The 23,821-nt window shown below is 39.4% G+C and overlaps 1 pseudogene; it reads right to left on the bottom strand.

Moving 5' to 3' along the window:
• Window positions 1-241: 241 nt before the first annotated feature.
• Window positions 242-3,706, bottom strand: LOC110208045 (actin-related protein 2/3 complex subunit 1A-like; annotated as a pseudogene).
• Between the last annotated feature and the right edge of the window lie 20,115 nt (window positions 3,707-23,821).

The following is a 23,821-nucleotide window of genomic DNA, read 5'->3' as shown; positions in this document are numbered from 1 at the left end:
GTATTTTTAAAAATTTGTCTAGCAAACAATTTACATAATATCCCTTTTAATTTGCTATGATGACTTTCTACAATAAATTATTTAAGAGCAGCTTTAGTCAAGAATGGAATGAAATAGCCAATCAAAAAGACATTGCTACTGATTTTTTAAACCAACAAATTAATCAATTATGTTTTTTTTTAAAAAGCATCTGCAAGGAATATTTTCTCAGTGTTTACTTATGATAGTGTCTTTCCCATCTTCATGCAAATGCCAGAAGTTCAGCTTCATGGGATTTGTAAGCCCTGGACTGAAGACTCTTGAAATCTCAAAGGGTCATTGCTTCATGAATGTTAGTGGCGCAAAATTTATAGCAGTCTTTCTTGTCCACTTCCCAAATAGACACTTGGCTGCAACTGTTTCAGGGTAGTGGGTCTAGAGCAGTGTTACAATATTCAGTAGTGGTGCTCTTGTCCACATCACTGAAGTGTTCTATGGCAAAGAGATGTTGTACTTAGATGCTCCATTTTGGGTACAAAGGTCAAGGAGCCACAATCATCATCAGTAAACAACATCAAGCAGCAGTCATGGCCAGCAGCCACCAAGCTACACCCAGAGACAAACAACAGGAGTGAGAAGGAACTCTTGTCTGCAGCTGTGAAACCATCATGTTTTGGAGGCATCAGCAGCTGATATAGTACTATCTGGCCAACTCAAGCCAGGCTGTATCCTACTGACAAAAAAACTGATTCCCACCAGGAACCATCTACCTCTGACATCAGTTGATCAAAAAGCATATTGGTACTTCATGGAGTACTGGCTGGCTTTTCACCAACTTCTTTCATGTAGGCAGAAAACAGTCTGCATTTGAAGTCACGAGAATTGACTTTTTTATGTGTTTGCTCACCCACCAGTCATTTTCAGACTCAAAGTAGCACACAGAAATCAGTCAAGCTTCACTACCCACAGGAAATTTATCCTCCAGGGGAGACCACTTCACAAATGTGGCTGCACAATTAATCTGTGGGATCACCAAGGGTGGTTTTCAGATGCTATCTTTCTGACTGGTCCAGACATAAGCATTACAGGGCAATCTTGGAAGCCCAGTCAACACCTGTGATGTGTCTACTGTGTTCCTTTACTTCATGGGCTTTTGCCCATTGGTTCTCATTCTTCTTGTAGATGTGGAATTAATGATTATTAAGGGTAAGGGCAATCTCTCTTTCAAGCAGGTGATGCCTTTAACTACTGAATGGGTGTTGCCTCAGACAAACTGAGACCAGGGGAAGATCTTAGCTAAAAAGACCAAGGTCTCCCAGCAGTCATTCTGACCTGTGTCTTGCCACTGGACTCCGATGACTCTGGAGGAGATGTGGGGCTGAGGACTTTGCACAGCCCTGCCTCACTTAAATCCAATTCACTTGCAAGTCAAGACATCACCCTCCTGATGTCATTGGTCCTCTTCAAGAATGAAGGATGAACAAACAACAGCAGGTGATTGGCTCTAGCAAAAATTGATGTAAGTATAATATTATTTGTGTTTTCAAAAGGGAAAAAGCTTGGATGGGCAGGATGCAAATGAGCCCTGAGAGTAGAGGATACATTGACTCTAGTTAGCAAAAGTAGATGGATAGCAGGAACAAGATGGAGTCAATTATTTCTAAAATGTAACTTTCATTCTTATTTCCTTTTTAAAAGTAAGTTAGCAATTAAGTATTCTCTAATTGTTTTACGAGTATTTGTCTTATCTCCTGCTAGACTGTGAACGACTTGAGGGCTAGATGAAATTCTATATTATCTCCAAAGGACATAATAGCAAGAGCTTGGGGGAGTTGGAATCCTGCCAGTGTGTGTGAGACCTTGGATAAATCACTTCAACACTTTTGGCCTCGGTTACCTCATCTCTAAAATGAGGGGTTGAGTTAGATGGCTTCAAAGTCCCTTCCAGCTCTTAATCTATGAAAATTATGAACACTTGAATTTTAGTGGTGGTTCTGCTACCTTAGGCAAGGCCCCCAGCCCTTCATCTTTCTGAGGCAGACAGGTGCTACAGTGAATAGAGCCCTGGACCTGGAGTTAGGAAGCTCCGAGTTTAAATCTAGCATTAGACACTTGCTGGCTGTGTGACCCTGGGCAAGTCACCACATTTCTGTTTGCCTCAGTTTTTTCAACTGTAAAATGGGAATAATAATAAAATCTATCTCTCAGGGTTGTTGTGAGGATCAAATAAGGTATTTGTAAAGGGCTTAGCACAGTGCCTGTCACATAATAGATGTAATATAAATTCTTATTCTCTCCCTTTTTGCCTCAGTTTTTTCATCTTTCAGATAGGGTTACTATGCCACATTATATATAAGGGTAATAAGGGCAGTTAGGTAGTACAGTGGATAGAATGCTGGGCCTGGAGTCAGGAAGACTCATTTTCCTGTGTTCAAATGTAGCCTTAGATACTTACTAGCTGTGTGACCCTGGGCAAGTCATGTAACCCTATTTGCCTCAGTTTCCTCATCTGTAAAATGAGCTGGAGAAGGAAATTACAAACCACTCCAGTATCTTTGCCAAGAAAACCCCAAATGGGGTCATAGAGAGTCGGACGAGACTAAAATGACTGAACAACAACAACACATAAGGGTAACAGGCAATATAGAGACACTTAGTTATTCAGACCAGATCTATGATCTTATCAATGCAGGAAATTTTCAGCAAGGTGCTTTCTTTAGCAATACCCATCTGCAATTTATAGTAATAATACTTCTCTGCAATTTATACTAGTAATAATAATAATAATAATAATAATAAATATTTGTATAGCACCAGTCATGTGCCAGGAACCATGTTAAGTGCTTAAAAAAAAAACAAATATTATCTCATTTGATCTTTACCACAACCCTGCAAGGTAAGTGCTATCATTATCCACATTTTACGGATGAGGAAAATGAGGCAAACAGAGGTTAAGTGACATGCCTAGGATCATACATCTAGTAAGTATTGGAGGTCAGATTTGAATTCAGCTCTTTCTGATTCCAGGCCCAGAACTCTAGCTGCTACATCTAACCTAGATGCCTCATAGCACCCTGAGCCTTCCATCTCCTGCTGGGTGCAGTGTTTCTCCTATGGAAAGACTGCTAGAGTCCAGGCTGGGCATCCTCCATCTGCACAGAGAGTCTACTACCACCTGCTAGCAACTCATAACCATCCTCATCAGGTGAAAAGACCTTGGATGCATGTAGTTGCCAAATGACCTGCCCAGGATCACACATCCAGAAGGAGGACTTGAACCCAAGTCTTCCTGTCTATAATGTCAGCTCTCATTTAACCATCCCATGCTTCCTCTCCAATCATAATGATATGTTGTGATATACAAAGTTTTAGTGTTCAGTTGTGTCCAACTCTTTGTGTCTCCGTTTAGGGTTTTCTCGGCAGAGATACTGAAACGCTTTGTCATTTCCTTCTCTGGCTCATTTTACAGATGAGGAAACTGAGGCCAACAGGGTTAAATAACTTGCCCGGGGTCACCAAACTAAAAAGTATCTGAAGCCAGATTTGAACTCAAGAAGAAGAGTCTTCCTTACTTCAAGTGCAGTACTCTATCTACTGTGCCACTTAGCTGCATGCCTTTGTACATATGTACGTATATAAAAATGCTACCCGGCCTACATAGTGTCACCACCTACATCTATCTGATCATCCCTTACAATCGGGGTTCAACCAGCCTTTCCATCTTCATCTCACCTTATTCTCTTCTCATGTACTCCATGCTTCAGTCACACTATACTATTCGCCACTGTCTAAAAGACATCTGCTGGTTTTTTACCTCCACGTCTTTCTTTCCTTCATGCTGTTCCCTACACTTGGAATACTTCTCTTACTCCCAGCTTCCACCTGTGGAAATCCTACCCTACCCATTCTTCAAAACCTAGCTCCGATCTCGTTTTCTCCAGGTAGTTTTCTGTACTCTTCTCAACCTTCCTTATTCCTTCTATGGAGTTTTATAGAACTTTTTGTCTCCTGAATTTAGCATCATCTTTTTTTCACATGGTAATTTGTATGCAATAGAATGGATTGTTTCTTACTGGTATTTCTATCCTTCAAGCCCTATCTATTATAGTGCCCAGTACATAGCAGCTGCCTGAAAAATATTTTTTGAATGAATTGAGAAAGGGCTAAAACATAAACAGATATTGAATTCCAATCAGCTGAATTTGCCAGAATACCTTGAAAACAGATCTTAGGCTTTTAAAACAGTTCCAGAGGATTTAGTTTCACTTTGTTTTTGATATCAGAGAACACAATCCAAATACACATATCTAGAATACGTTCTAGATACCCACTTATCCAGCCCCCTCTATTCCCTCCCTATGCCCACTTAGGGAGAGAGATAGAATGGAAATAGGAATGAGGTCAATCAGTAGCACTTTTCTGTTTCCTTAAGGGCCATGTTCCTAACCAGAGCTTCACATGGCTGGTTTGGTGTAGAATGAAACAAAGGTTCCCTAAACCATGAGGGAATACAAGCTTCCATTCTGAATTTTCTCATGCTTGAGTGTGGAAAATTTCCTCTGGCACTATTCACCCTGAGATACTGGGAAGACCAGAATTTTCACAGATGCGAACCTAGTGTTTTGTGGGGGGCTGTTTCCCTACAGTTTATAAATATTGATCCAGAGATGAGAGTCATACATTGTAAACTCCTTAGGGGAAAAAGATTGTCCTTTAAATCTTTTACACCTTCTCACACCCTCCCCTGCCCCACAAAGTAGGTGTTTAACAAAACACTTGTGGAATTTATCTCCTGAACTTTGAAATTCAACTTTGGGGTAAAGTAATAGGGGGTTTCTGCCCAGCCCTGAGTGACTAATGCCAACTTCCTCCTTAGGAGAAACCGGGGGAGGGAGGTTTGAAAGGAACCAGCTAGAAGGCTTGCCCTGTATCCCTTCCCCTGCAATGATAGTGTCTACACCTTCATTCTTAGTTATTTGACCTTGTTCAGCAGCTGTTCTTTGCAAATGGTAGATCTGAACTACAGAAATAATTCACCCTATGGACAAATGCCATGAAGTTCAATGGGAAGATCAGTGGCCTTGTCTGGAACCAGCAGACTTGAGCTCATGTTCTGGTTATATTACCTTTTTTTGTGTGACTTTGCATTAAATCACTTGACTTTTCTATGTCGTAGTTTCTTCATCTGTCAAATGGGGCTAATAAGCCTTGGTAACTTTGCAGGATTATTGAGAAGACTTAATGAAATAGTGGTCATGAAAATGCTTTGAGAAGTATAAATAGAATACAAAGGTAAGAGTTTGTGGTTGTTTTTTAAAGGGATCCTTTCAGAAACATCCTCTCCACCTCCCAACAAGCTATGGTCTAATTATGACTCCATTTCAAGGCTTAAATTAGCAGGCAAAAATCGGTGGGGGTATTGTTAAGGGACTGCCTCACTGGGAAACCCAAAAATATTCCTTTTGTGGGATTTTCTTTTGTGCTTTCTTCAATGTCTCGACTTTCACAATACCTTTGTTTGTTAATTATTTCTTAAGTGATGACATCTGCTCCTCTGCAGTTGGCCACACAAAGAATATGTCATTGTCCTTAGCGGAACAAGTATTTGTTTAATTAAATGTTCTCAGGCTTTCCCCTGAGGTTTACAGATTCAGCTGGGTCTAACTGACAAACAGGCTGAGTTCTCAATGGTTGGGAAGATGCCAACGTTGAAATCAGGCAGGTCGCTTCAGCAGGAAGCTCCTTGTCTCTGAATTGCCTGTGTGCCCTCTTCCAGCAAGGACCCAAAGGGAAACCGGCAAGTTCCACCTTTGAAAAGACCCCTTGGAGCAATAGAACCTCTGCTGGGGCTGTTGCTGTTCCTAATTGCATTTCAGTCAATTTCCTTCCAGTTGTCCTTGTGCCCTGAGATGGAGGTGTTAATGTGTTTTAAATTGAACTAATAAGTGAAGTTCTCTGTTAAAGACTCGCTAGCATACAAGTGGGAGTCCACACTGAATTTCCATTTTTCAGAGACATAATTTACCTATGAAGTGCATACTCCTACGTGCTCTTGGTACTGGGCCTAAATTCATAGCACTCCTTTCTTCAGCAAAAATCTGGCAACACTTTCATTCATGTTTCTAAAATACACTGTTTGGAAGGAACACTTAAACAAAGTGCACTTCTGATGAGGTACAGTGGCTGCAGAATTTTCCAGCTCAAAGCCCTGGGCTATGACTAGCCATGCTTGACCAGGTAGGTACCTTTTCTCCAGGCACCCAGGAAATACACAATACAGAAAAACAAGCCAATGACTCAAGGTGGCCTGAAACACACGCTTGCCTCAGACAGCCTAGGCAGTCAAAGTATTCATTCAGATCTCACACCAAATTGCACTTGTTTAACTACTTCACTGACATCAGATCCTGGACAAACCATTTCTCATTATGAAATTAAGAGTAACACCTACATATTGCTGACTAGGAAAAACCTTCCCTTTCTTTCCTGTTGATATTCTACCCATATTCTGTCTATGCTATTTATTTGACAAGCAATTATGTGCATACAACATGGACATTCTAGCCCCACTTTCTCAGGGCCAGGTCCCTCAGGGTTTCAGGGTATACCAAGAGGTTCCTGTGATGGGGTTGGGATTTAGACCCCAGAAAGGAAAAACCCTGGACTTTCCCACATGGCCAAATCTCTGGCGTTTGCCTGAGGCTGTAAACCCATCAACTGGCCTTTCCTTGTGGCTATACCCAATCTCCCAATTCTGTTACCCTTCATCTAGCCTAGCTCTCCACTGTCTTTCCCTATGCCCCACCCCATTTCCCACCCTTAATCCTAGCTAGGCTCCATTCTCCCTTGGCCAGGAGTTCTCCAGGTCCCAGGAGTTCTGTTCATCCCAGTTTACTGGCCACTCTGATCCAGATTTTCCTTAGACCACTCCTCCAGTCACCCCAAACTACTTTGCCACTCCTAGATCCCTCCCACAGTCTTTCTGTGTATAAGGTCCATCTTAATTCCATTAAGATGCTTAGACTCTTAAAATCTAGCCAATACTTCACAGACTCTCAGACTTATTAAGAGTCTGCCCAATATGACTGATGTTCTAATAAACCTTGTCTTTGGCTGAAAGAAGGCTTGGGTGGAATTCTTTCAGGCAGGGCCCATGTGTTCTTATTTTGGGGTCCCAGCACCCCTAAACCCCTAAACCGCATCATGTGGACTTGCCTTCCATAGGCTAAGACAGCTGGGTGGCATGGTGGATAGAGTGCAGGGCCCAGAGTCAGAATGACTCATCTTCCTGAATTCAAATCTGGCCTCAGCCACTTAGTAGCTGCATGACCCTGGTCAAGTCACTTAATCCTGTTTGCCTCAGTTTCCTCATCTATAAAATGACCTGGAGAAGGAAATGACAAAGTACTCCAGTATCTTTGCCAAGAAAACCCCAAATGGGGGGGAAATGACTGAGCAACAACAAAGATCATTCCTTGATCCTTAGGATTTGATATTGGGCTGGGTAAAACACCCAACAAGGATTCCAACTCCTGGATTACTTGACTCAAGCTGCATATGGAATAGAAAGGGATAAACATGCAGACCAACCACTCCCAGTTTCCTAGGGGCCACAGTGGCCTCACAGGGAAAGAAAGCCCTCATAGTAAAGTCTCCCCAGAAACCCCAAGTGAAAGAGTTACCTGGTTCCCCTAGACACAAATACAGCAAAAAGAGGTAAGTATCTGAAGCTGACTGCTCTTTTTTAAAGTCCTCAAAGCTAGTCAGAGATCCTTTCATTCATCATGTGGCTAGCTGATGAGAATCAGTTACAGAAGGTGAGCCTATGAGGCCGCATTCAGCATCTCTAAGGCTCCACTCTTACACATGATCTCAATGCTCCTAGAAGCAGCTCCTGAGCATCCTTCACAGGGAGAGACCCACCATGTCAGATGATCCAGGCATGCTACAGACCTCTATTACACATGATGTTGTTGTCATATCATGTTTTTATATTATTGCATAACTCTTTTTTTTTCAGATGTTATTAAACTTTTCATTTAGATATTTCTTCTATCCCTGAATTAATATGAAAAGTAAGCTCATTAAGGGCAGGGTCTAGACAATTTTTTTTTCATCTAGGTGCCTAACATGATACTTAATAGATATTAGGAGTTTAATAAATATCTGTTGAACGAGTGAATTTAAACATGGGCAATCTATACACACCTGGGGATGCAGATACAATCTTTTTAGAAAATCAGTCAATTCAACTACCAGAGGGGCTAAGAAAAAACAGGCTCATTAATAAACTGTCAGTGTGACCTGTGAATTGGTACAGTCATTGTGGAGATCAATTTGGAATAGTGACAAAAAGTCACTAAATCATAGGCTTTAGATATAGAAGGAATAATCTGGTCCCATCACCTCATCTTCCAGATTAAGAAACTGAATCCCAGAGAAGGGAAATGAATTATCCAAGTCACACAGGTGTAGGAAAGCTAGAATTCAAACACAAGCATTCTGACTTTAAATCCAGGGCTCTTTCCACTACCCCACAAAGCCTTAAATTTTAGATATTGGCATTCATTTTTTTTCTTTTTGGAGGTTAAGGAGAACAAGAAGGCAGGGAAAAAGAACAATTTTTACTGTTTTTCTTTTTCTTTTTCTCTTCGACCTTTGCTTCTCCGAAGAGGTGAAAACTGTACATTATTCTGAGGAATTTAATGTTTCATCCAAACAGAGAGAAAAGGAAGCCAAACAAAAAACCTGGCCTACCTTTCTTGGGTATTTCACATCCCTTCCCTCACGACCTAACTTGAGGAAGGTATGTTAACCCTTTAAGATAGGGGTGTGTGATGCATGGTCTCCAAATTTTTATGATTACTCATCCCTATCAACAGCAACCAAAAATTTGGTACATGTAATACATACTCCCATTTGGGTGAGGTAATGGTTTTCCATATTACATACATGTCCTCAAGATGTATATACTAACTTATTTATGAGTTGCATACATGTTTAATAGTGGTTGGGGATAGAAAGCATTTGCCTGGGAAAAAAGCTAGGTACTCCTTTTTGGCTGGCCTCCATTCCCAGGAGGGCAGTGCCACTCATTCCCAGCTCCTTCCTTCAACAATGACTTTCTCTTTAGTCTCCAGCCCTTTAACCTTGCCTGTTAGACAATGAGTTTCTAGGAACATTCTCTGGATCACAGTCCTATAACCAGGCAGGCTACATTTGTCCCTTAGAGTTCTAGAATATCCTGAGTGGTTGGGGGTTCTCTTCTTTAATGCCATCAGTTCAAGGCCCCAGTGACTGTGGTTTTCATCACTATTAAGTGCCAGTGACTAATGCCCATTTAACTACTTAATATCAATTAGATTTTACAAAGGCACCTATCCTTGGAAGCACAGCAAGAGTAAGTAGGAACATTTTCTCTCTAATACCTCAGGGGCATATTCTTCCCTTTTCAGTTTCTCAAAACTCAGCTCAATTCCTTCATAGCACTGGTCACACCAAGTCTACATCCAAAGCCAGAGTTGTTATACTGGCTACAAATCCAAATTCTGGAACATCAGGATACTGGGGCACCCTCCTGACCTTTCTAAATTCACAAAATTGTAGGCTCTACTCTCTTCACCAAGAATAGAAGAACAAATGGAGAGGCCAAGGACCAAGGCCCATTTCAGAGGACCATGTGGCCTTGACATGAGAAAGTCCCAAGGCCTCTCCCCTTACATTATCTCTCACATAGATGCAATGGGTGAAGGAGCCAAACTATAAGAAGAACGTAGCCAAAGTATAAAATGTCAAAGAGGCTAGGCCAAGGCTACCTGAAGGTCTTTTTGAAGATGCCTCCAACTTCAACTAATGCAACCATTCACCTCATGGTTAGCCAGTCAATAAAAATGTACAAGGCACTGTGCTAAGTACTGGGTATAGAAAGGAAGACAAAGACAATCTCTGCCCTCAAGGACCTTCCAATCTAATGGGTGAAGACAACACAGAAAAGGAAGCTGAAAAGGTGAGCGGAGTTAGGAAAGGTACCTGGCAGGGGGTGGGAGTGGGGTAGGGGATATTGGAGAAGTCCAGAGAAATTCATCCAGGTAGGAAAACAAAGAAACAGCTGGCCTGGGTGTCTTCCTCAATGGAGGTTCTTAGAGTAGCTCTCTAATCTCTACCCACCAATCAGAGTGAGAGAAAGGCTCCAGTGGCAGAAGGTATTAATGACCTGTAAATTGTAGGACTAAAGTGATCACAAAGGATGAAGGGGTTCCTGTAACATGATGGAGAAATCCAGAAGAGTGTAGCCAACCAGAACCAAATGCAAAATGTCTAAGTATTCTCCATAAGTACTTCCATTGTACATCATCAAAACCCTCATGGAAGTAGACTCCCTAGGCTTTTGATGTGGAAAGACACCATCAGAGACACTCTTTTCATGTGTCAGATATTGTTTCACCTTTAAAAATAAGAAATTTTAGAATGATAAAAAAGATGAAATATTATTTTATCTAAGAGTCAATAGGAGTCACTAAAGTTATTGAGCAGGAGACCAACGTGGTGAGACCTGCACTTGAAAAAAATCAGTTGGGTGATTCTACAGATGATGAATTAGGGAAAGGAGAGACGTGAGGCAAAGAGATGAATTAGGAAGCTATTTCAATATCCTAGGAGAGAAGTATGAGGTCCTGAACTAGACAGATTGTATGAGTGAAGGAAGGGGATAGAGATTAAACATATATATTGCATATATATATATATGAAGAGAGAGAGAAAACAGAAATGACAAGATTGGCATCTATTAGATATGTGAAGTAAAGGAGTAAGGAAAGCAAATAACACTGAAGTTATGAATCTAGATGACCAAAAAGAAGGCAGTACTCCTTGACACTAACTGGGAAGTTTAGAGAGGGATAGGTTTAGGAGGAAAGAAAATATAAGGAGATCTGTGATGAAAATCACAATCTATCCACAACTGCTCATCCTGTGCAACTTATCCTACCCACCCCACCTCCAATACAAAGAAGGGAGGTAGAGTTCTTATTCACCAGTCCCTGCCTATAGCACAGAGCACACCCCTGGCACCTGCCATGAGGTGATCTAGGGGCAGAGGATGGGTACTGGTGATGGGTGGATTTTCCTAATAACCTTCACACAACTGTTGTCCTATGGGACTGCCCTAGCAGATGGATGGACCCTAGCTCTGAAAAAAAGAGGTTTGGAATTTGAGCAGCTGAGAGAAGGGTTGGAGTCAGAGACTATTAGGGGATAAGGAAAGGTTTGGTCATACTGGAGGCAAACCACACTATTGCAGGGTGGATGGGATGTAATATCTTTTCAATCCCAACTAGATTATTACATACCCTTTAGAGATAAGTCAGTGATTCGGGTAAAGCCTACAGCTCCACAAAGGACCATGGTCCCCACTTTAGAGAACACTGGTATAGTCAAGGATAGGTTCCCAAAGTGGGCAAAACCTCCCCTTCGGGGCACTGCAACGATCCAGGGGGGCAGCAGTAACCTCGGGTGACTCAAATTTCAAAAAAATCGTTAAAGGATTAAAGAAAGTAGCTTTCCAGGGAGGGGGGAGGGGGGAAGGGGAGGAGGGTCACTCAGTAATATTTTTGAAAAGGGAATGGTAGGCCAAATAAGTTTGGGAACCTGCTAGTGGAACTAGTTCTAGATTTATAGTGAAGAGACCTGTATTCAAGTGCTGGCTCTGAAGCTTATCAGCTGTTACTATAGTGTATAAATATAAGCCATTTAATCCTTCTAAGCACCAATTTATTCATGTACAAAATACTTTTACTAACTTCTGTATGTGGCTTTTGTGAGGAAAATAATGAATCACACTGATATAACATTTTAAGATTTGCAAAATGCTTTTTGCATATACTATCTTATTTGATCCTCACAAGAGATGTAGGTGATAATTATTCCTGTTTTATAGATGAAAAAAAAATGCATGTTCATAGAAATTAAGTCCCTTACTTGCCCAGGGTCACACAGCTAATAAGAGAATGGGGTGGGATTTAAATCTAGGTGTATTCCAACTCCAAGGCCAAGATTTTATGTACTATGCCACAAGACATAAAGTATGATGCAAATATCTATAATTACATTATTTGTCCTAGCTTCCCTGGCTACCGAAAGAGGCATATTTTAATAATGGCTCCCAAACTAATTTGACCAGGCAACATTTTGCCTGGAAACAGACCTTTCATACCAATATTCTACATTGTCTTTGCCTGGAAAACTGTTTCATTCCATCCTTTTTTGGGTTCTGCTCCTCCAGAACTCATTTTCAGATGTTACTTAAAGTTGTCTGGAGGAGAATTTGAGAGAGCTCAGGTGGGACCCTGTCTTTTCTCCACCTCCCTCCCTTCCCCCCAATATTTGTATTTTTTTTTAAAAGGATGGGATTTTGATTTTACAGGAAGCTTGAGGTCTGTAAAAAGGCTTTGCAATTTCCCAATGCAATCAAGGATGTTCTTCTCCTCCTGTCTAACTTTGAACCCTCCTCACTGTCTACCTATATTATCTTTCTCAGATATGGATTTATAAATATATACTGTTGGACAAACTCTAGGGTATCCATTCAGATGTCTGTTGAAATCTGGGCAACAGACTTTTAAAATTCATTTGGTCTTTCCTGTGTGGATGAACAGGCCAAAATTCTTTGAGCAAAAAAGAAAACCTGACCAGATATCCAACAAAGCAGTCATCCCAAGGGCATTAAGGATGAAAATGGGGTGAGGGGGATTACAAACAGAATAAAAAAGAAAAAGATTTGCAAAAATTATTACAGGAAATGGTTTTCTCCATTAAGGATAGTAGAAATACCATATTTGTATCCTAACATTACAGTAGCTGAGGTGCTTACAGAGGAAGTAGAAATGGAACTAAAGAGAGCAAACACTGGAGTAGTTAGATTAGATCAAATATATATAAAAATAAATTCAAGCTGGACGAGATAGAATTGTTTGGACATTAAGGGACCAATTTAAAAGTTATTTTAAGGAAGGGAAGATACCACGGATATATCAGACCTCATTGACACCAAAAAAAAAAAAGGTAACCAAAAAAAAAATCTCAGCTACTCACTGATATATCTATTTTTTCATCTATACTGTCTTAAATGCTATCTCAAATAGACTAGTGAACACCATTGGAGTGCCATTGAAAACTATCAAATGGTGTATCAGCATCTGGCTCAGGAAACTCACAAAGTTTATAGTACCAGTGATAGTAAGTGTTCTGGGAGGTTGAGATCTGGTTAAAGACTTGGTATTATTATTTTTAGGTGGTAATTAAAAATCTGCCCCAGGTATGCAAATCTCATGAAGAAACTGATTTATGAAAGTCATCTATGTAAAAATTGAGGGCATTCTCTATGAGGATATTCATAGGGAACAAAAAGGCTTTCATAAATATTTAACAATAAACTATATGAGAGAAATGATTATTTCTTTTGTAGATTATTAACTAATTATTGAATTAGGACCAAGGTTTTCCCCCTTTTCTACTTCCCCATCCAGAAATCAACCAGTGTGGGAAATCTTGGCAAAGATTTACCCAGCCTAAGATCTAATCAAAGATAGTAAATAAATTCCAAGTTTAGAGAAATGGATGGATTCTTGCTAATTGTGTTCACTCAGAAGGTCTGGAAAATGTGAATTCTCCCTTTTGTCAGGCAGTGATTTGGAAATCAATAAATCTCTTTGACCAAGATTTGGGTACTCAGTGTCACCTCAAATCCCTCATTAGAATAAGCCCACCCCTTATTATAACATTAATTCTTTCCTTACTTGTTAACCAATCAGAGTTGATTACCACCCTTAGGTATACCCCCTTTTCAGATGACTTTGTAAATACTGAAGGTTCAACAGGGTCAGCCTCTTTGCTTACCAAGGGGACAATGAGCCTGTTTTGTTTACTGCTTTCTAGACATAGTCAGTAAAATCCATTTTAATTTACCCAGAAACTCTGTCTCTGAAATTTTCAATCATTACACACATCTTTACCATTTATGACTAATTATATAGAGAATATAAGCTACCATTGGGCTTATTATCTGTTGATAATGAAAAAGCATTCAAGTCAATGGGAAAAAAAATGTCACCTTACAAGCTCTTTTAAACAAGGAATCCCCCTACCACAGGGCAAGACCATTCAAGAATCCTTGGAATACATATCAACAGAAATAACTCTGTTCAATGAGATGAGGCAGAGGGAGAAGAAGTGTACGCTTGACCCAAGTATTTGTCTCCACAATAGAGGACATCCAGCATAGAATCTAGTCAAAGAGGGATTCCCTGTAGAGGGTGAAGTCCTTCACATGTTACTATTCTCGGATGATTTTGTGTTGATTGCATCAAGCCCCAAGATATTGAAAAGGCTCCTAGAAAAGATCAGTGATCAGTCAAAGATAGGTAGATAACCAAAAACAAATAAACAAACAAAAAACTCCTCACTTTAAAAAATGAAATTAACTTGAGAACAAATATAAACAATTGTTTGATTGTACGTTTTCCCCTCATATCTAACACAGCCTCTATAAGTTTTAAGGATCTCCATGCCAACTCTCACTCTGAGTCAGAACTCCCAAGATAAGACCACATCTCCTTTTCAGGGTTCTAGGATATCCCTAAGGAGCTGGCAGTTTTTTTCTCTAATGATTTTAGCTCAAGTTTCCATTCTAGTATTTTCCCCCAAGTGTTAATTATAATATATATGGGATTAATAATAATAATACATGTTAATAAAGTGCTTACTCTGGGCCAGACACTGTGCTAAGTAAGCACTTTACAACTTTTACCTCATTTGATGCTCACAATTCTGCAAGGTAGGCCCTATTATTATCCCTATTTTACAATTGAGGAAATTGAGGCAAGCAGGTTTTAAATGACTTACCTAGAGTCACACAGCTAGTAAATATCTGAGGCTGAATTTGAACTCAGCTCTTCCTGACTCCAGGTTCAGCTCTCTATCCATTCTCTCTAGATAGCTGCCCTTAGTGGTGATTAGCAGTGATTAGTGCCCCAGCGTCATTTAACCAAATAACATGAGTTAACTCTTTTGTTGTCATTCAATCATTTTTTCAGTCATGTCCAACTCTTCGTGACCCAATTTGGGGTTTTCTTGATAAAGATACTGGAGTGATTTGCCATTTCCTTCTCCAGCTCATTTCACAGATGAGGAAACTGAAGTAAACAGGGTAAAGTTGATGAAATCTAGAGGTTTAGGAGTTCTGGGACCCCAAAATCAATGACACCCAGGTCCTGTCTGAAAGAATTTGACCCAAGCCTTCTTTCAGCCAAAGACAAGGTTTATTAAAGATCCACCATATTAGCCAGATTCTTAAGGAATCTGAGCACCTGTGAGCTATTGTCTAGATTGTAAAAATCTGAGCTCCTGGCTAGATTATAAGAATCTGAACACCTTCATGGAGACAAGATGAACCTTATATACAGAAAGACTGTGGGAGGGATCTAGGAATGGCCAAGTAGTTTGGGGTGACTGGAGGAGGGGTCTAAGGAAGATCTGAATGGGAGTGGCCAGTAAGTTGGGGTGAACAGAACTCCTGGGACCTGGACCACATGACCAGGGAAGAATGGAGTCTAGCTAGGTTTAAGGGTGGGAAATGGCCAGGCCACGGGGAGGTAAGACAACGGAGGGCTAGGCTAGGTTAAGGATAACAGAGAATTGGGAGATTTGGTGTAGTCACAATGAAAGGCCAGTTGTTGGGATTATAGCCTCAGGCAACCGCCAGAGGTTTGGCGATGTGGGAAAGTCCAGGGTTTTTCCTTTCTGAGGTCCAGATCCCAACCCCATCATTGTGACTTGCCCACAGTCACACAGCTAGTGTCTGAGGCCCAATTTGAACTCAGGAACATGTCTTCCTGACTCTAGGCCCACTATCCACTGTACCACCTATCTGCCCTTACAAGGGGATATTTACTATGAAAATATAACAAGAACAGAAGTTATAGAACATTGCCCCCCAACACCATGGTAAACATTTTCCCTTATACCACCTCAGTTCCAAAGGAGGGAACTTACTACAGCTTCCATGAACGTATATTCCAACAAGTTCACTTCTAAATGTGGCATAGACAATAGATACTTTTGCTCCCTCTGGACCACCTTTTATCTGTGCTAGGTCCAACAAGCTGCAGCTAACTTATTTCCTCATGATTGGTCACAAAATCTGGCATAGCCCCCATGTCCTGGACCTCTGCTGGCTCACCATTCTGACCTTTTTAAGCTCATAAGGCCATAGCCCTCTCTGATACTCCACCTAAAAACAGTCAGAATAGATATGACAAAGATGGAACAGATGCAAGAGACAGTAGATTGGTGTACTCACAGGCCACATGATTGAGGCCTCAGTAGAGAGATGAGAAAAGACCCAAGGCTTCTCTCTCTAACAAGGGATTACAGCAGTCTTTTCTCCTCATTTCAACAAAGCCAGGCAGAAAAGCAGCAGATACCAAGACTCACTTTGGCTGGTGAGCACCTTTTCCATGTATCCCAATTCTGTCTCAGCAACTAATCAACAGTCTGTCTCCTCACCACATGGTTAGTAGACTGGAACCAGTCACAGGTTACAAGTGCAGAGTTCTCCCATTACACACCATCATACCTTTCTGGAAGCAAGCTCCCTGTCCTCTTCCCAAATGGGCTGACAACAGGCAATGCCTGCTGTGCGTGCTCTGAGGATAGCACTCCATTGGCCAGACCCCTATTACACCAATTTCTTTAAAAATGAAATATCCTTTCCATGAAGGATAAATATCTTACTAGTTTGAAGAGAAAAATCAACTGGAAGAGATAAAAATAGCATAAGCCAAGAAAATAGAGACCATTTAAGTAGCAGAAGTATATAACTATGGGAGGAGGGGTGAGAAATTTGGAACTCAGAAACTTGTGGAAGTGAATATTGAAAACTAAAAATAAATAAATTTATATTTAAAAAAAATTTTAATTAAAAAAAAGAAAGAAATATATAACTACAAATCCAGAGATATATTCAGCTGTATTTTTCATTGGGTTTCACAAGTACTATTATTGATGGAAAAGAATGACTGATTGTTTTATACCAGGGTTGGGGAACCTGCAGCCTGGAGGCCACATGTGACCCTCCAGGTCCTCAAATGAGGCCCTTTAACTTAATCCAAACTTTCACAGTCCTCAACTACAGCTCTTTGACTGAATCTAAACATTTTCTGTGAAGTTTGGATTCAGTCAAAGGGTCATACTTGAGGACCTAGAGGTACACATGTGGCCTTGAGGCCACAGGTTCCCCACACCTGCTTTATACAAATGTATTAAATACAGAAAGCCACATGAAACATAGTAAGTTGAAATGACAACTTGAATGTGAATGTGCAGAATGCTTTGGTACTACAAGAAAATATTTACAGGGGAAATTATATACTTCGAATAAGCAAAAGCAATTTTTTTCAAAAAATGATGTCTATACATCAAAAAAATTTCTTGCTATAAGATTGCTAAGCATAAAAAGCTTCATTCAAGAAAGCATGGTAAAGGGGCAGGTAGGTGGCCAAATGAATAGAGCACGGGTCCTGAAGTCAGGAGGACCTGAGTTCAAATCTGGCCTCAGAACTAACACTTGACACTTACTAGCTGTGTGACCCTTGGCAAGTCACTTAACCCCAATTGCCTTAAAAAAAATAAAGAAAGCATGTTAAAGTAGAAAAAACACTGAACATTGAATCACAAACCTCAACTTCATTCAGATCCTGACTTGGCCACTTACTACCTGTATATCTGACCTGGGCAATTCACTCTCTGTTCCTCATTTTTTTCAGTTGTGAAATAAGAAGATTGAATTAGATGACCTGTAAAGTTCTTCCAGCTCTAGATTGATAAACAGTGTAAGGGTAATACAGTGAAAGGGATCGTCCATATATCTGAAGAACTTTTTCATCAGTGAACTTAGAAACTAAAATCTTTCTACCTTGCATTGCAAATGGATGCAACAATAGATGTAGTTAAAGGTGTTCATTTGCTTGCATTATGTATGAAATGCTATTGAAATAGGTGTCAGGGAAGATCTGCTACTTTGCAAACCTGTGGATAGCAAGGTCATGACAAGATCAATTTTTTACATAATTGATGAATGTTTAAATCAAAATTAAAAGTGTAAGAAAACTGTACAGGACTTTGCATTGACACGATGGGAAAACTCACAGGCACGTGTTAAAAATATGGCCCCACATGCATTTGGGATACATTGCACACTTCACAAAAGATCACTTATACTAAGAAACATGAGTGAGGAGCTACTACATAGTTTTCCAATTTGTTACAAGAGTAATCAACTTTATTTTTGAAAATCCATTGCTCTTTGCAAAATGGTATAAAGATGTGAGAGGAGAAAGCATAGGTCACTTCAATATTATAATAAAACACACAGACTTTCTCAAGACAAAGCACTTTGATTTTTTGTCCTTTTTTCTATAGTATTTTATTTTTTCCAATTACATGTAAAGACAATTTTGAACATTCATTTTTTTTAAATTTTGACTTCCAAATTCTCACTCCCTTCCTTTCCCCCTCTCTAAGATGGTAGGCAATTTGATATAGGGTATATATTTGCAATCATGTAAACCTATTTCCATATTAGTCATATCGTGAAAGAAGAAACAGACCAAAAGGAAAAAAAAACATGAAAAAATAAAGAAAATCAAAATAGTATGCTTCAATCTGCAATCAGACTACATCAGTCCTTTCCCTGGATGTGGATAGCATTTTCCATCATGAGTCTTTTGAAATGACAAAGCACTTTGAAGGGAGAAAAGAGGAGAGGAGAGGAGAGGAAAGGAGAGGAGAGGGGAGGAGAGGGGAGGGGAGAGGAGGGGAGGGGAGAGGAAGGGAGGGGAGAGGAGGGGAGGGGAGGAAGGAAAGAACGAAAAAGAAAATAAGGGAGGAAGAAAGAGATGGACATTTTTCTTAGGGTTATAATAAAGATGAAACAACTTCATTTAATGGAATGAGCAATTTTTGGGGGGAAGGGGGCTAGGCAATGACTTGCCCAGAGTCACACAGCTAGTAAGTGTCAAGTTCCTAAGATCACATTTGAACTCAGGTCCTCCTGATTCCAGGGCCAGTGCTCTATCTATTGCGCCACTTACCTGCCCCACAACTTCATTTGAAACAAAAATCTCCTCCTGAAACATGTATTTGGTGAAATTTTTAAAAACTCTATAGTCTAAATAGATCAATGGGAGATCCTGAAGGTCCTCTGATCCAGAAAGACAAAGTAACTATTTATGAAGAAGAGCAATGATAAACTTACAAGATAACATTTACTATGCTTCCCAGTTTGAGGGGGGGAAAAACTTGCTCTGTAAATGAAATGGTAGAGTCCCATGGGTTATAAATTACTTTGTGCAATAGAGCCTTAATATATAGGAGAAGTTTAATAAATGTTGATGAAATTAAAGAAAATGGTTGCTTCATAATACTTGCTCTTAATGTCCCAATGCTTAGGTGACTAGCAATCCTACTTAGGTAGGGCGAGTCCCAAATTTTGACAAGTGAATGCCTGAGACATAGATGTTCTAGGCAATGTCTGGTACAGGACAGAATTTTCCCAGATTTTATATAAACTGTGTTTTGTAAATTCCTCATAGAACTGTTGTGAAGAAATCACTTTGTAAACCTTCAAGTGCCATATCAATGTGAACTATTATTGTTGTTAACAATAGAAATGGGACTGGCCCAAAGTGATTCACCTCACATGAATTTTTTAAAAAAAAGAGCAGGAGTTATGATCATGTTATCAGACAAAACAAAAACATAAAAGAGATAAACAAAGAAACTACGTTTTGTTGAAAGAAACCATAGATAATAAACCATTATCAATATTAACCTAAAATGTTCCAAATGTTTTAATATCTAAATCCATAAAGGAAAAATTTAACTGAACTGCAAGAAGACATAGACAGTAAGACAATCATAGCAGGATATTTCAATGCCCCTCTCTGTTTTAGACAAATTTAACAGAAAAATAAACAAAAGGGGAAAATACAGACATAATAAAAGCATCCTTTACAGACCACAACACAATAAAAAATAGTTACATGTTGAAGAAGCACAAACACATTACACAAATCGAAATGGAGACTTAACAATGGAATTGTTATAGGACTGGTCCTGTTGGTCTGGAGGCCATCACAATGGTCTCCCCTTAAGCTGTAAGTTTATAGAACATACTACGGAAAAATACTGAGGCTAATATTTTCTTTTTTTTTTAATTAAGTATTTATTTTTAGGGGCAAGATCCCTTTTATTTTTTTAATTAATTCATTTTGATTTATCAATGATCACTTCCATAAGCATTTGAGTTTTAAATTGTTCTCCCCCTTCCTCCCCACCTCCCTCCCCAAGACAATGCACAATCTGATATAGGCTATACATATATACATTCTTATTAAACATATTTTCACATTGACACTAATATTTTTCAAAGGTTAGTACAGCTGCGTTCCTGAAATAATAATTTGTCTTCCACCAGCTTGTTTTTCTCCCTGATAAACCCCCCCCAATAATATTTTGCACTGACCCTTGATATGCAAATCAGCCAGCTTGGGGAGGGGCACTCAGAATCAGAGTATAAGAACCCCACTCTCAAAAGATCAACGTGGAGCACCTCCTTCCAGTTGAATGGACCCAGGTCCCCAAAATCTCCAACGCAGTGCTGCTCTTATGTGAGTTGTATTCTAAGTTAGTGTGTTTGCTTGAATTTATGTTGGGTTCCTTTTTCCTCTTTCCATTGCTTGCAATAAAGCTTTGCATTGAACTGATTCCCATTGTTTTACACATTGTTCTTAGCGTATTAACTCATTAAGGACTTCTTTTCCCCAGGCCTTTGGCTGACCCATCACAAACTGGATACCCCAACAATGACCTAATCTTTTGATAACCACACCTACAATGGAGGAGTATGGCACTGAGAGCCCAGCTGAAGAAAGCAAGGGTCAATAGGAGAACCCTACATCCTTTCAGGAGGGACTCCCTTGTGCCAGAGAGCTGTCACAAAACAGAAATCCTCAATTATGAGTAGGACAAATTATTTCATAGAAACAATAATTATGTGACAAAAAATGTAAATGATGAAGCAATATGCTAAAATTTCTGAGATGCAGCTAAAGTCTCATGGGAAAAAAATCACATCCCTGTAAACATACATTAACAAAACAGAAAAGCAGAGGATTGAGAAACTGAATAAACATTTTAAAAAATTAGGAAGCCAACAAATATGCAGTAGTAAAAAAAGAAAAAGATAAATTCTACCTGCAAAACAAGTTGAAGATACAATAGTCACTAGAGTCATTCACCTACTTACCAGGTTGTCAGTAGCTTAAAATGTCAAATCTCTTTCACAAATCCCATAATGGTCTTAGGGAAGACATTATTTGGTTCCCCAAACTCAAACCTATTTTGGAGAATAACTAAAGACAGAAAATGTACAAGATGACTTGTATTCTTCATTTCTGTGGTGCCCATGATCTTGTTGAGTCCACTGGCAAAGCTGCTGAGGAGATGAGGGAGGAGATGCTTAAAGCACTGAATCATATGCCTCTTTTATCTATCTTAGTGCTCTGCACATAGCAGGCATCTAATGTATCCATTCAGTGGAATTGAATCATTACAAAGCAGAAATTGCAGTGAATTGAACCAAAGGTCAGTTCTCCTTGGCCATGCTCTTGAGTCAGTGAGCATCTTAAACACTTGACCTTCTTTCAAAGGATAAAAGGTTGGCTTCCACACAAGACTGCTCCCAAGCTTCTAATTTGGAAAAGTGCCATGGCATTTTGATCCTGGTCTTGAAATAAAGAGCAGAAATCACCTGCCAAGCTCTTGATTTGGGACTCAGCTGGAACTCCTCAGAAACAAGCAAACCTCTTAATTCTCAACTGTTCTGCTTCACCAATTCTGGGATCAGGCTAATTGGTTTCAGAGGTGTCAAACACATGGCCCACAACACGCTGGAGTATAGCCTGAACCAGATTAAAATGTAATTGAGAAATACTTAACAAAATAAATAAAAAAACATAAACAATACTGCATTTTAAAACTATCAGTGTGCCACCCACAGAAATTCTCATGTACAGATTAATGTTGTTGTTGTTCTGTCATTCTTCATTCATGTCCAATTCTTTATGACCCCATTTTGGGGTTTTCTTGGCAAAAATAAATAGTGGTGTAGTTTGTTATTTCCTTCTCCAACTTATTTTACAGATGGAGGAACTAAGGAAAACAGGAGTAAGTGATTTGCTCAGGGTCACACAGCTAGTAAGTTTCTGAGGCCAGATTTTAACTCAGGGAGATGAGTATTCCTGACAGACCCAGCATTCTATCCACTGTGCCACCTCTAATAATTTTGCCAGTATGTGGAAGGTAAAGGATAAACCCTCAGAAGCTTTTTAATTATACTTTTCTTCATTACTGATTTAGAGCATTTTTAAAACTAAGCTTTTATTGGTGTCTTCTGTTTCTTAAATCATCACAGTTCTCTCCAGTATTTTCCCTTTTCCTCTTGCCACAGATCCATCTCATATAACAAATAGTATTTTTTAAAAGAGGGAAAAAAACAGCACAACTTATTGATACATTGAAAAAGTCCAAAAACATGTGCAATGTGTAACACCTGTTGACAAAGACTTGGAAACTGAGAAAATACCCATGAATTAGAGAATGGCTGAACAAGTTGTATATAAATGTAGCAGGATACTCTTGTGGTACAAGAAATAATGAAAGGGATGGTTTCAGAAAAACCTGGAAAGACCTATGACCTGATGCAAAGTGAAATGAGCAAAACCAGGAGAACAATATACACAATATTGTAAATATAATCAACTGTGAAAGACATAGTAGCTCTGATCAATATAATAATCCACCACAACTCCAAAGGACTCATGATGAAAAATGCTATCCACCACCAGAAAGTGAACTGATGGGTGCAGAGTGTAGATTGAAGCATATTTTTTTCCCTTTCTTTCCTTTGCTTGCTTTTTTTCTACAACATGGCTAATGCAGAAACGTGTTTTGTATGACTTCATATGTATAATGGGTATAGTATTTCTTGCCTTCTCAATGGGTAGAGAATGGAGTAAAGAGAGGGAAAGAATTTGAAACTGAAAATAACAATTTTTATTTTAATGTGTAACACCTGTAGAACACTCACCTCCACAAAGGGATGGATTGAAGCTGTCTTCTCATATCTCGTCATGTGCATCATAGAGCTTATGTTTTTTAAAAAATATATCCAGTCACTAAGTCCCTATAAGTGAAAGAAGAAAAGGAATGCATCATTAATAATAATTTCTTAATTTGTCTAATAGGGTGACTAATTAGGCAACTGCTTCTGGGATTCATGGGGACTCAGGATACATACTTCTTTGTTAGAGATGCAACTTCAATTGCTAGCATCCTCTTAGTATAGGTTTAATGTTGGAATAAAATGAGGCACACGTAAGTCATTGAACATTTAACAAAAGAGGTTTATTTTACCCTAACACAGAAAGCATATGCAACAAGGACACAGTGGTTCTTAGTTTCTTTAAACACAATCTCCTCATCTCCATCTGGAAATGTCTGTTTAGCAGATCATCAAAGAATGATGACTTACATGGTCTTAGGCACCCACCAACTCTGAGAAACCCAGACTCCACGTGGCAAGGCATTTTTATGCCCCTTAATGACCAGGAAGCTATAGAATGCACAAAATACTTGAGAAGCTACCTACCAGACATACATAGGAATTGTATGAATTGATTTACAAAACACTCTAGAAAAATATATACCTAAATAATTGGAAAATATT

This window comes from Phascolarctos cinereus, unplaced genomic scaffold (assembly GCF_003287225.1).
Source record: "Phascolarctos cinereus isolate Bilbo 61053 unplaced genomic scaffold, phaCin_HiC Scaffold_726;HRSCAF=1367, whole genome shotgun sequence".
In the NCBI taxonomy this organism is placed as follows: Eukaryota; Metazoa; Chordata; class Mammalia; order Diprotodontia; family Phascolarctidae; genus Phascolarctos; species Phascolarctos cinereus.
This window is presented reverse-complemented; position numbering and strand designations above follow the sequence as displayed.